Source organism: Schistocerca serialis, chromosome 2, assembly GCF_023864345.2.
Source record: "Schistocerca serialis cubense isolate TAMUIC-IGC-003099 chromosome 2, iqSchSeri2.2, whole genome shotgun sequence".
Classification (NCBI taxonomy): domain Eukaryota; kingdom Metazoa; phylum Arthropoda; class Insecta; order Orthoptera; family Acrididae; genus Schistocerca; species Schistocerca serialis.
This window is the reverse complement of record NC_064639.1, coordinates 756,170,112-756,183,584: the sequence shown is the minus strand read 5'-3', so window position 1 is coordinate 756,183,584 and position 13,473 is coordinate 756,170,112. Positions and strand designations below refer to the sequence as shown.

Below are 13,473 nucleotides of genomic sequence, written 5' to 3'. Positions count from 1 at the left end.
GAAGAGAAATTTGCTAACATCAAATAGGTATCTGAGTGTTTGGAAGTGTTTTCTGAAAGTTTTTGTATGGGGTCTGTGGAAGTGACACATGACCAAAAACATTTTCTGCACTTGCTTGGGTTCTCTGGGTATTGGTGTAGCGAAACTAGTGGCAAACAAATTATAGTAAGTAACTGTTATTCAGTGAGATTACCGCTAGTCAAAAAGTATGCATATTTTTATTTTACCAGAAGACATAATAATATTAAAACAGTGCACTTTTATCAACCTTGCTATGCAAACATTTTATATTGTCACATAGTAAGGTGACATAGTTTCTGAGATTCACAGCATTTGGTGTATTTGCACAAACTACTAAATACAGCACCAAGTAGTTTAACAATAACAGAAAATGGACCATACTTATTAATTTGATCACAGTTGAGTATCACTCTTAAGAATAAGTATCTCCAAAACTAAGGCATTTCTGAAGAAGAGAAATTTGCTAACATCAAATAGGTATCTGAGTGTTTGGAAGTGTTTTCTGAAAGTTTTTGTATGGGGTCTGTGGAAGTGACACATGACCAAAAACATTTTTGACTACAGGTTTTTGAAATGTGGTGCTTTGGAAGAATGCTGAAGATTAGCTGGGTAGAGCAGATACCTGATGAAAAAGTATGTGGCATAGAGCACCATAAATATCGATATTTGTTCAGTGCGTAAGTGTGCTATCTTTGAGGAGAGGGCTTTGGGCAGGATGTTGGACGCTAACGGCAGATAGCCTCCGCACTTGTATCTGTGTAGAAGCTAAGTGTGAATAAATCTGTATCTGAGAGAATTCTAGTTGCTTACTACAACTTTTCCATATTCCCTCACTGGTGACCCCATTTTTTGTGTAATACGTGTCCGAGTTACCACCCGAAGGTTATTTATGCGTCTACCGCCTCGGGTTTCTCCGTGATCATGAGGGCCTTTGTTCAGCTCCAGACAATGGCCTTTCAGCACTCACCGCTGCCCGGATTTCAGCAACATCTCTCCAGTACTCCTACCATCGTAGTGGACATGCCGCAAGAATCTTCGGAATCCTTCAGCCAGAACATGCAGTGGAATTCATCGAGTGCCGCCAGTTTCTTCCAACCGCCAACGGTCATGGACTCTGGCTTTGTTAGCCTAGACCTTCCCACGTGTTCTCCACAGAGTGTTGGTCGGAACATTCCTACTCCTGTGTGGAACGCACAATTCAATACAGTTCGTGGCGTCAAGCGAGGTTTTGCTACTTTGGAAAATCCAGTAGTAAATTCAAACTCGAATCAGTTCCCGCCACGTGTTTATTCTCCTGTGCCAGCTAGTCAATAGGTGTTCAATGCTCGCCAAACAGCAAATATCACACCAAGTGTGCATCCTAGTGGACGTGTGTGGGATCGTTGTGTTGCTTCTAATCAAGTCAACAATTCTGTGCTGGACAGTAATTACTCCGACACCTACAACCAGCCCCATCACTCATGGTCGAGTGAATACTGTGTGCATAACGGACATTCACCGGCGTACTTAAGTACTTGTGGCTTCTCTCCGAGCTACTGCATCAATGAGAATGCACATTTTGACTATGGTCCTCACACTGTTTGAGCGTCCGTCGCTTCTCAGCCGCCCCTGGCGTCAAGTGAATTTCGTGATTCCCGCATTACGGGATGTCAATAATTCGGACCCGCTATCTTCTGCATGCTCTACTTCCGTCCGAAGTAATAGGCACACCACCGCAGGGACTGCAGTGCCAAATCTGCCGAAACTACCAGACTTCAAACCCGCTCACCCGGAGTTCTGGTTTAATCTGGTTGAGCAAACATTCAATGTCTGTGCTTTGGACGATGACACATGCTTCGCCTGCCTCATGAACCATCTTCACGACCGTGTCGATTTAATTTACGATCTGGTCAAAGCACAACCCCCCTCCCCCCAGAAGGGAAGTATGCTGTGGCGAAACAGACAATACTGGAGTGCATCTCTAAAACCAGGAGAGAAAATGTGCGACAGCTCATCTATGAAGAGCATCTCGGCGACAGGTCTCCATCCCAGCTGTGGCGGTGCATCCGTCTTCTCGTCAATGAGCAAGTTATGCCTGATGACACGCTCGCAGAAATCTGTACTGAAAAGCTGCCTTTGCCTGTCCACACTGCAATCTCTGCGTATGAAGATAGGCCAGTAAATGAACGTTTACGTGCCGCCGACAGAGCATACTCCGCCAGGCAACGTGAGCTCCGTGCACTGCATTCTGGACGTGACCGTACTAAGATGCTTTCTGACCCCACACCCTTGTCTGGTGCTGCTAATAACAAGTTTGTTAAACTAGCCACCCTGCCTGCACCTTCAACTCCCCACAAAGACAGTGCATCGACCTCTTTGGAAGACTCTGGGGCACATACTCCGTCACCTAGCAACTACCCACAGGAGCACAGGCCCGCCCAACCTTACTGTTTCTTCCACGCGAGATTCGGGGAGCAAGCTCGCAAATGCCAGTCACCGTGTTCTTACCCAAACTCCAACCACAGGTAGGCTATGGTGCCACCTCCTGCGATGTAAACAACGGGCACCATCCCACATTGCACTCCGTTTCGTACAACAACAGTAAGTGTGGTTGAGTCTATGTTCGCGATTTAAGATCAGGTGTATGTTTTCTGGTAGACACTGGCACAGACGTCTCTTTGCTGCCGGTTCGCCTAGCAACTAATAAAGTGCAACTACACAAAACAGTACTTCGTGCAGTGATCTTGTCTACCCCACAGTGTTCGGGTTCCACTTTGTATACAGTGAAACTTTTGCCCGAGTGCAAGCTGGAGTGGACGTTTCTAGTGTCAACAATTGAAGAACCTATTCTCAGAATTGATTTCCTCAAGCACCATCAGTTGTCACTAGATTTTGTGCAAAATACTGTGTTTTACCCCCCTCCCTTCCCTCCCCCCCCCCCCCCCTCTTAACAAACATATTCCTTTCGCTCCGCCGAGTGACAGTTCGGCTAACACCAACATGTGTGCTGTGCTAAGAAGTGTGTAAACCTATCCTTGGAGCTGCAATCTTGGACAAACAAGTGGCTAGTGGAGTGCGCCAAGTCTTCGAAGTTGCGGATGGAACGTACGGAAATGCTGCTGCATCTCCGCAACAAACACCACGAGTTGGCCTCCACACAACAACGCCTCACGGCGCTACAAGGAGACAACTTGTCAGCTACAGACAAGGTCAGTCCATGCCAATCTGGTGTTCCCATGCCCGTGCACATTAATGACAATGTTGTGAACTCTGTTAACTGTGTCAGCACCCCCTTTTGTAATGACAGTGTACGCCCGGGTGCTCATGCTCCTTGCGTTCCGAATGGACAATTAACTTCCCAAGCTCGTGGCAATGAACTACGGCCATCTGCTGTTCGGCCACACCCACTTGTGCCTACAGCACTCGTAGCGGCACGGCCCGCTACCAAGAACCAGTGTACCAACCCACGTTAACACGCGAGCGGTTGGCACACCTGTACTTCCATGCCCTCAGCGCCACAGCTTTGCCCGTCCGCCACTGCCTGCTCCGCTTCATGGACATCTGACTGTCGTGCCGCGCCACGTATTGCAGTAGTCACTAATGGCACAGTTCATCGGTTACGTCTAACCGATGGGCCGCCCATATCGCAACGCCCACGCTGCCTCAAGCCCTAATTTATGAAAATTGCAAAAGAACAATTGGATGATCTATTACAAAAGGGAGTAATTGAACCTTATTCCGGTTGCTGGGCTAGTCCTATTCTGTTTGACCAACAGAAAGATGGTACTTGGCGTATGGTCAGAGACTATAGGCGTTTAAATGCCCGCACCATCATTGATAAATATCCAGTCCCGCACATTGCAGACTTCAATCATGCGCTCACAGGTGCAAAGTACTTCTCTGTTTTGGACTGTAAGCACGCATTTCATCAGATTCCTATAGCTCCGGAGGATATTGAAAAGACTGCCATAACCACTCCCTACAGGGTGTTCCAATACAAATTTATGCCGTTTGGGTTGAAAAACGTCCCCCAAACGTGGCAGCGTTTCATCAATCAAACTTTATCCCATCTAGACTTTTGTTTCGTATACATGGACGACATATTGGTTTTTGCTTCTACTTTGGAACAGAGTGAGGAGTGTGTTCAAGTCGTGACAGATATTTTAGCAGCCGCTGGTATTGAACTGAACAATAAAAAGACTCAATTGCACCAGTCATCCGTCACATTCCTAAGTTATGTTGTGTCATCGGTCGGTCTGACACCACCACAGGACAAGATCAAGCCTGTTCTCGAGATGCTACGCCCTCAGACCTATTGGGAATTATGCAGGTTCATCAGAACAGTTAATTATTACCAAAAACATTTGGCAGCCGCTTCTGTGGTGCAGGCTCCTCTCACAGATGCTCTCGCTGGCCCACAAACTTCTGGCACCCGCCAGGTACCATGGACACCAGACATGGCCAAGGAATTTAACGAACTCAAACAGCTGTTGGCCTCCACTGTCACTATTGCTCACCCACGTGCGGACGCCACAATGTTTATCACTACTGACGCTAGTGACAATGCTATCGGTGCAGTACTGAGTCAGACGTACAACGATGTTACGACCCCCCTGCAGTTTTTCTCAAAAAAGCTAAACAACGCGCAGAAGAAGTACTCAGCGTTCGACAGAGAATTACTTGCAGTTTACAAGGCCATAAGACACTTCAGAACTGATGTTGAGGGACGAGATTTCTATGTGCTCACTGATCACAAGCCGTTGGTTCCTGCCATAAAAAATCCTGCGGCTGATCCGCCCCCACGACGCTTTTGTCACATTGATTACATCTTGCAATCTACAAATGACATTCGCTACATCCGAGGAGTGGACAATGTGGTTACTGATTTTCTCTTGCGTGTTGGTGCTGTCACAACCTTAATTGACTTAACGGACCTACCTTGGTTGCAATCGGCAGACCCCGATACCATGCAGTTAATTTTGGACCACAGCTCCTCTCTCCAACCGGTACGCCCTACTTTCCCTGGCATATCTGACTTAGTGTGGTGTGATGAATCAACTGGTACATTGCGGCCATTCATTCCTAAGCCCCTTCAACGCCAGGTCTTTGACAAACTACACACATTAGCACACCTCGGTGTCAAAGCTTCCACCTGTCTGGTAGCTGAACGGTTTGTCTGGAGAGACATGCGCCGCAACTGTCAGTCTTGGGCAAGGGCATGCATGTTGTGTCAACAGAACAAAGTTTCCAGGCACACTTCCCCACCCCTTGGCTGTTTTGCCCAACTGCCAGGCCGGTTTCACCATGTTCATGTCGACCTCGTAGACCCTTTGCCCCCCTCCGAGGGTTTCCGTTACTTGTTTAGAGCTATTGACAGGATGACTCAGTGGGCTGAGGCTGTGCTTATTCTGAACATTACCTCTGAGACAGTAAGTCAAGCATTCTTAGATTCATGGATCTCTAGATTTGGCTCACCTGTTTACCTCACCACTGACCAGGGGCAACAATTCGATCGAGTCTTCAGTTTTCTCTGACTTACGTAAAATGTGTGGTATTGTCAAAATTCATACTTCTGCATACCACCCCCAAAGCAATGGGCTTGTTGAGTGATGGCATCACACCTTAAAGTCTGCCCTGGGTTGCCATGACTCACTATGGACAGAGGCACTGCCCTTCGTGCTTCTTGGCCTTCGTGCGACTTTCAAGGAAGACCTCAAGGGTTCCGTAGCCGAGTTTGTGTATGGCCAATCCCTGGTTTTTGCCTGCAGAATTAGTCACTCCCACCCCACTTCCACGGCCCTCTGAACTCCCTTCACTTCTCGAGTGGGTGCGCTTGCACTGCAGCAAAATTCAGCTGCCACCTCCGGCTGCTCATACACCTCCGCGCGTGTACGTACCACGCGCTCTAGACTCTTGTGAGTACGTGTTTCTCAGAGATGACTCAGTCAAAGCCCCACTTCAGTCACCCTACACAGGTCCTTACAAGGTCGTCAAATGCTCTGAGAATAACATGGATCTCCTCATAAAAGACTCTGTAACCACGGTCTCACTCAACCGAGTGAAACCAGCTTTCATTGAGCCTCAGGTGAACCTCCCTATTTCTGCCCCTATTTCTCCCACTCCTGCTTTGAGCGGCCATCCATCTTCCCATACCATGCATTCGGGTATTGATTCTCCACAGCGTGCTTCTCTGCCAAGCACTGCTCCTTCTCTGCGTTCATCTAATTCGAGTGGCCAATCTTTTCGGGGCTTCACTCCTCACAGCCCTCGCGGTTGAACTGCCAACCACTCGGATTCTACCATTGTGTTACCATCTTCGTGTGACAGCTCTTTGTTACACCGTTCAATCCATGCTGGCTCCTCGTTGCCTTCGGTCACGCTCCCTCGTCTGTCAGCTGATCGCCCGAGGTTGTCTTCTGTGCAGTCCACTGCACCTGCCACCCCCCTCTTAGCAGATGCTTCCCCCTGCCATGGCTTTCCCACACCTCCCTGCCTCCCTACTATTGCTCGTACAGGTGCCACCCAAGAATTCACAACACATGTACACCCTGATGACATACATAAATTATCTGTTGTCGTAGATGGCGATACGGTGTGTGTGGTACTCGTGTGTGACAATGTTGAGGGAGGAAGTGCAGAATCTCGTGTGGTGCACCGCTTTAAATTGAGCAGAAGTGCTGTGTGTGGCAATTTGTGTGCCTTTGTTAGGCCTTCTGGCAAGGTGATTCTCCACCTGCCGGCTGGCGAAGTGCTACACCTCCACTCCAGGACGGGACATTGTCTTCAGCCGCCGGTGTCGCTTCCTGACTTTGCCATTGACGTACCGGGTTTCACCCCCCTGGTCGACTGCTTCCGCCTGACGCAGAAGAGCTATATGTTACCTTCCTAACATCTCACCCCCCCCCCTCCCCATTCACACGGACGTACTCCATACTGTGCGGGGGGGGGGGGGGGGGGGCGGGGGGCTATGTGGCGTAGCGCACCATAAATATCGATATTTGTTCAGTGCGTAAGTGTGCTATCTTTCAGGAGAGGGCTTTGGGCAGGATGTCGGACGCTAACGGCAATTAGGCTCCGAACTTGTATCTGTGTAGAAGCTAAGTGTGAATAAATCTGTATCTGAGAGAATTCTAGTTGTTTACCTACAACTATTCCATATTCCCTCAAGTACTGAATAGAATTGGAGAGAAAGGAAGTTTGTGGCACAATCTGACTGCAAGAATGGACTGGGTGATAGGACATGTTCTGAGACATCAAGGGATTATCAATTTAGTACTGGAGGGAAGTGTGGGGATGAAAATTATAGAGGCAGACCAAGAAATGAGTACAGTAAGTAGATTAAGAAAGATGTATGTTGCAGTAGTTATTCAGAAACAAAGAGGCTTGGACAGGATAGAGTAGCATGGAGAGCTGCATCAAATCAGAATTCAGGCTGAAAACCACAACAACAACCAACAGCAGACAAAGGGGAAAATTAGTGCTGGTGTTTGGAAGCAGAGCTACCTGCATTTCACAAAATGGAGAAAAGAGTTGAGGAAATGAATCTGCTCTGAGATTAAGAAGCTAGTTAGTTAGTTAGTTACTTTCATGTTTCATGTATCATTTTGCATGATAAATTGTCATGATGTGGAACAAGTCATTTTACATTCAGTATCCAAGTTAATTTGTACATCTATTTGTGCTCTAAACACCATCATATTATTATTATCATTATTTTCCCTGATATGAAAACAAGATATATAGATTGAGTTAGCAATTCCTACCCATCACCTTTTACACATTACAAACATAGAAATTCTTCTATGGAATAGAAGGAGTTGTCAAGGAGGAACTTTTTCAATTTATTTTCAAATTTTACCTTGTTGTCTGTTAGACATTTTATATCATTGGGTAACCGCTCAAAAATTTTTGTTGCAGCATTGTGCACTGCTTTCCGTGCTAAAGACAACCTTAATGTTGATTAGTTAGTTAGTTACTTTCATGTTCCATGGATCATTTTGCACTATAAATTGTCATGACGTGGAATGAGTCATTTTATACTCGTATTGCAAAATAATTTGCACATCTATTTGTACTCTAAACATCACCATATTATTTTTTTCCCCCCTGAAATCGAAACAAGATATACAGATTGAGTTAGCAATTCCAATCATGACCTTTTACACATTACAAACATAGAAATTCTTCTACAGAATAGAAGGAGTTGTCCAGGAGAAACTTTTTCAATTTATTTTCAAATTTTACCTTGCTGTCTGTTAGACATTTTATATCACTGGGTAAGTGCTCAAAAATTTTTATTGCAGCACTGTGCATCCCTTTCCATACTAAAGACAACCCCAATGTTGAGTAATGAATGTCATTTTTTTCCTCTAGTATTGTAATTATGTACCTCACTGTTCCCTTTGAACTGTAGTGGATTATTTACAACAAACTTCATGATGGTATAAATATACTGAGAAGCAGTAGTCATAATGCCTAACTCCTTAAACAGGTGTTTACAAGATGATTATGAGTGAGCACCACATATTATTATTACAGCACGTTTGGACAATGGAGACCTTCTTTCTTAAACATTATTCCATATGACGTTACTGAATGCAAATAAGTAAAATAGTCAACTTACTGATTATTCTCTCCCCAAAATTCGCTATGATTCTAAGTGCAAATGTGGCTGAACTAAGTTGTTTTAGGAGATCCAAAATGTGTTTTTTTCTATTTTAAATTCTCATCAATATGGACACCTAAGAGTTTTGAAGTTTCCACCCTGTGTACTATTTCATCACCTTGTTAAAACTAATCACTGGCACAGTACCACTAGAGGTGCAGAACTTAATATGATGTGCCTTCGTGAATTCACAGAAAACAAGTCAATGATACTTTTGAGAACTTTTTTCACCATTTCTTTTATTTCTGTATGTATACTGGTAGTGATTACAATACTGGTGTCATCTGAAAAAAGAACCAATTCTGCTTGTTGTACATTAGATGGTAGATCATTTACATATATGAGAAACAGTAGTGGACTTAAGATTGAGCCTTGGGGAACCCCATATGTGATTTCTCCCCAGTCAGAATAATCTCCCTGGATTCTGTTGGTTGAATTACTACTAAGTACAGCTTTCTGCATTCTTTTGGTTAGATATGACATGATCCATTGGTTGGCTATACCATCAATCCCATAAAACTTCAATTTATCTAGGAGTATACTATGATTCACACATTCAAATGCCTTGGATAGGTCATAGAAAATACCTGTTGGTGCTATTTTGTCACTTAATGCTTGGAATATCTGGTGTGTAAACATGTAAATGGCGTTCTCAGTAGAACAACCCTTCTGAAACCCAAACAGTTATTTGCTGAGGATATTGTTGCCAAGGTGAGATACTATTCTAGAATACATCACCTTCTAAAAAATTTTGGAAAATGATGTCAGCAGTGAGATAGGTCAATAGGTACTGACGTCTCTCTTATCACCTTTTTTAAAGAAGCCAGCATAGGCACTGAAAAAAAGGACAGGATGTGAGGTAACACTCACCCTGTTCTGTTCTACCTCTTCGGCTGCCTTCTCGGAACAGCTGAACAGTAAATCATAGACAACGGACTACATACATTATTGCATTCAATGGATAAAACACACACACACACACACACACACACACACACACACACACACAGAGAGAGAGAGAGAGAGAGAGAGAGAGAGAGAGAGAGAGAGAGAGAGAGAGAGAGAGAGAGAGGTATAAAGCTTTCACATAATGTTTTTAAAATTTGGAGCGCATTGGAATGGCTTATCCCAGCAGAATCATTTTTGCAAGTACTGAGGCAGTGAATGCTGTATGTGTTCTATGTGTAGAATACTTACTGTGATATGACATTTTGTTCATCAAACAATTCTATATTTTTCCTACAAAAGCTTTATGGAATACCATCAATATCATACAGACTGTAATCACCTGGGAAAATTTATGGTTATTGGGGATAGCCACAGATATGGAAATGTTTCTTGTTTAAATGAAGCACTGGCTGTGAGAGCAAGAGCTTTTGTGAAGCTTTGCATTTCCCTATCAGAAATATATTAGCCTGCTCATATGGTGGAAACAAGTAAGTTGTCATCATGTTAGCATTACACTGTTTGATGATTCCCTTTATGAATACATGAATGAAGCATGAGTGGCCTGCCAAGAAGGTTTGTTCTGGTTATAAATATCACTTAACCAGGGCAACAGAACTGCAAAAAAGTAAAGATGCCCATAGCCATGACATGGAAATAAATTTGATATGATTTCATGATTAGAATGAACTTTACAAATAATGTCATCTAAATGAGTCATAATTCACAATTCCCAAAAAGTGTTGTTGCAGAGAAGTGTTTCAAGCATAACAGTTCAATTATTTAAAGCTTAACTTGTCATGTGAAACAACAGGGAAATAAAAATTCCTTCAAAAATAAATATAAATAATTTGTTATTGAACATCTCTTTTACTCTATAAAAAAATTTATTGAATTTTGAATCATAGCACTTGTAAATTATGCTTATAAATGGAGACTCAAACTATTTTAAGTTCACACTGCTTAAACAGTGTTATTAACCATTACTAATTTATGATTGTAATTTACGAATTGAAATTAAAACTGCTGGAAATTTGATATTCGCATTGAATTAGTAATGAAACATTATTTGGGTTATAAAGAAGGATTTTGAGTAATATATCTCTCATCTCAGGGGACAACAGCTAGCTGAAGCTATAGCAAAGAATGTGGTTCATGTTTTTAAGGTCTGGGTGATATTCAGTGAAGAGAGGAGAACCAATTAGTGGTTGGTTCACAGTGGTTATGTGTTTGTTAGTGTCACACAAAATTCTGGCACAGGAAATATGTTTCTTAGACTAGATGCTGACTCAGTTTTTCAGACAAACCAAAGGAGAGGCACAAAGAAATGCATGGGATGTAGCTGCAAGTTTACAGGTCTAGAGTCAGTTTCATAAAAAGAAAGAAAGGAGGGAGGGCAGGGGCATGACAGCGTGTTCATCATTCAAGAACCACCAGCAGGTGTCCATAGTGTGTGCTGTGTCAAACTATGCTTTATATTACAGATTATCTGGTGCAAACTGTGAATGATCAAAAGAACATTGTAGTATAGGGACAACCGAATGACGCAGTGGAGTTGTTTAGACATCGATCTCATTTTCAAGAGAATGGAGCTTTCTCTGTCTGGCTATCCTGATTTAGATTTCCATGGTTTTCCCAAATCATTTCAGCCAACTGCTGGTATGGTTCCCTCTGCTAGGCCACCACTGACCACTTATTCTGTTCTTGTAAAACATACTGATATATTTTATATGTATGTATATTTTGAGCTCTTTATTTTCATTGTATTATGATGTTGTTGTGGTCTTCCATTGAAAGAATGGTTTGATGCATCTCACCATGATACCCTGTCTTGTGCAGACCTCTCCATCTCCATATAAGTACTGGAAACTACATTCATTTGAAACTGTTTACTGTATTTCTCTCTTGGTCTCCTCTACAATTTTTAAACACCCCCCCTCCCCTCCCCTCCAATAGCAAATTAATTATTCCTTGAGGTCATAGAAGTTGTCATATAGGCAAATCTCTTCTTTTAGTCAAGTTGTGCCATAAATTTCTTTTCTCCTTAATTCTGTTCAGCATCTCCTCATTAATAACATGATCTAGCCATACAATTTTCAGCAGTCTCCTGTAGCAACACATTTTAAAAGCTTTTATTCTCTCCTTATATGCAGTGCTTATTGTCCACATTTCACTTTCATATAAGGCTGCACTCCAGACAAATTTAATACTTAAATTTATATTCAGTGTTGATGCATTCCTCCTCTACAGCAATGCTTTTCTTGTCGCTGACAGACTACATTTTATATCTTCTCTATTTAGGTCATCATCAGTTATTTTACTGTCCACATAACAAAAGATATTGACTACTTTTAGTGTCTCATTTCCTAATCTAATTTCCTCAGCATCACCTGATTTAATTTAAACTACATTCCACCACCCTTGTTTTGTTTTTGTTGATGTTCTTCTTATATTCTCCTTTCAAGTAACTGTCCACTGCTTTCAACTGTTCTCCCAAATCCTTTGCTCCTCTGACAGGATTACAATGGTATTGGCAAACCTCAATTTCTTTTTCTTTCTACTCTCTGCACTCTAATACTTTCTCCAAATTTTTATTTTGTTTCCTTTACTGCTTACTCAATGCTCAGACTGAACAGCATCAGAGACAGACTACAGCCCTGTCTCACTTCCTTTCCAGCCTCTGTTTCCCTTTCATGCCCTCTGAATCTTGTAACTGCTGTCTGGTTTCTGTATAAGTTGTAAATAACCTTTAGCTCGTTTCTACATCTACATCCATAGTCTGCAAGCCACCTGACGGTGTGTGGCGGAGGGTACCTTGAGTACCTCTATCGGTTCTCCCTTCTATTCCAGTCTCATATTGTTCGTGGAAAGAAGGATTGTCGGTATGCTTCTGTGTGGGCTCTAATCTTTCTGATTTTATTCTCATGGTCTCTTTGCGAGATATACGTAGGAGGGAGAAATATACTGCTTGACTCCTCGGTGAAGGTATGTTCTTGAAACTTCAACAAAAGCCCATACCGAGCTACTGAGCATCTCTCCTGCAGAGTCTTCCACTGGAGTTTAACTATCATCTCTGTAACGCTTTCACGATTACTAAATGATCCTGTACGAAGCGCGCTGCTCTCTGCTCTCTTCGCTATCTCTTCTATCAACCATATCTGGTATGGATCCCACACTGCTGGGCAGTATTCAAGCAGTGGGTGAACAAGCGTACTGTAACCTACTTCCTTTGTTTTTGGATTGCATTTCCTTAGGATTCTTCCAATGAATCTCAGTCTGGCATCTGCTTTACCGACGATCAACTTGATATGATCATTCCATTTTAAATCACTCCTAATGTGTACTCCCAGATAATTTATGGAATTAACTGCTTCCAGTTGCTGACCTGCTACATAGGTCTATAGTTCTGCACATCTGTTCGTCATCCCTTCTTGAAAATGGTGATGACCTGTGCCCTTTTCCAATCCTTTGGAATGCTACGCTCTTCTTGAGACCTACGGTACACTGCTGCAAGAAGGGGGGCAAGTTCCTTCGCATACTCTGTGTAAAATTGAACTGGTATCCCATCAGGTCCAGTGGACTTTCCTCTTTTGAGCAATTTTAATTGCTTTTGGCAGGCAACAATTTGTGCATAACCAGCAAACTGTCTGTACTTGGGGGCCAGTTTTTTGTGTGCCACCCTGTATTAGTTAAATGAGCTATATAGATGAAAAATATTGCACGCAACAAATTAAGTGTATCATTCTAGCAAATATATTGCAAATTGTACAAACTTTCTAAAAATCTCAAAGTAAAACAAAATCTATCTCTTACTATTAGTGGCAGCTGCTGCACATTGATTTTATCATGGTGTATAGCAAAGA

The 13,473-nt window shown here is 43.0% G+C and overlaps 1 protein-coding gene across 2 annotated transcripts in view; it reads right to left on the bottom strand.

Moving 5' to 3' along the window:
* The window catches only part of LOC126457953 (multiple inositol polyphosphate phosphatase 1), a 311,376-nt gene that overhangs the window by 59,908 nt on the left and 237,995 nt on the right, over positions 1–13,473 (bottom strand). The window lies entirely within an intron of this gene.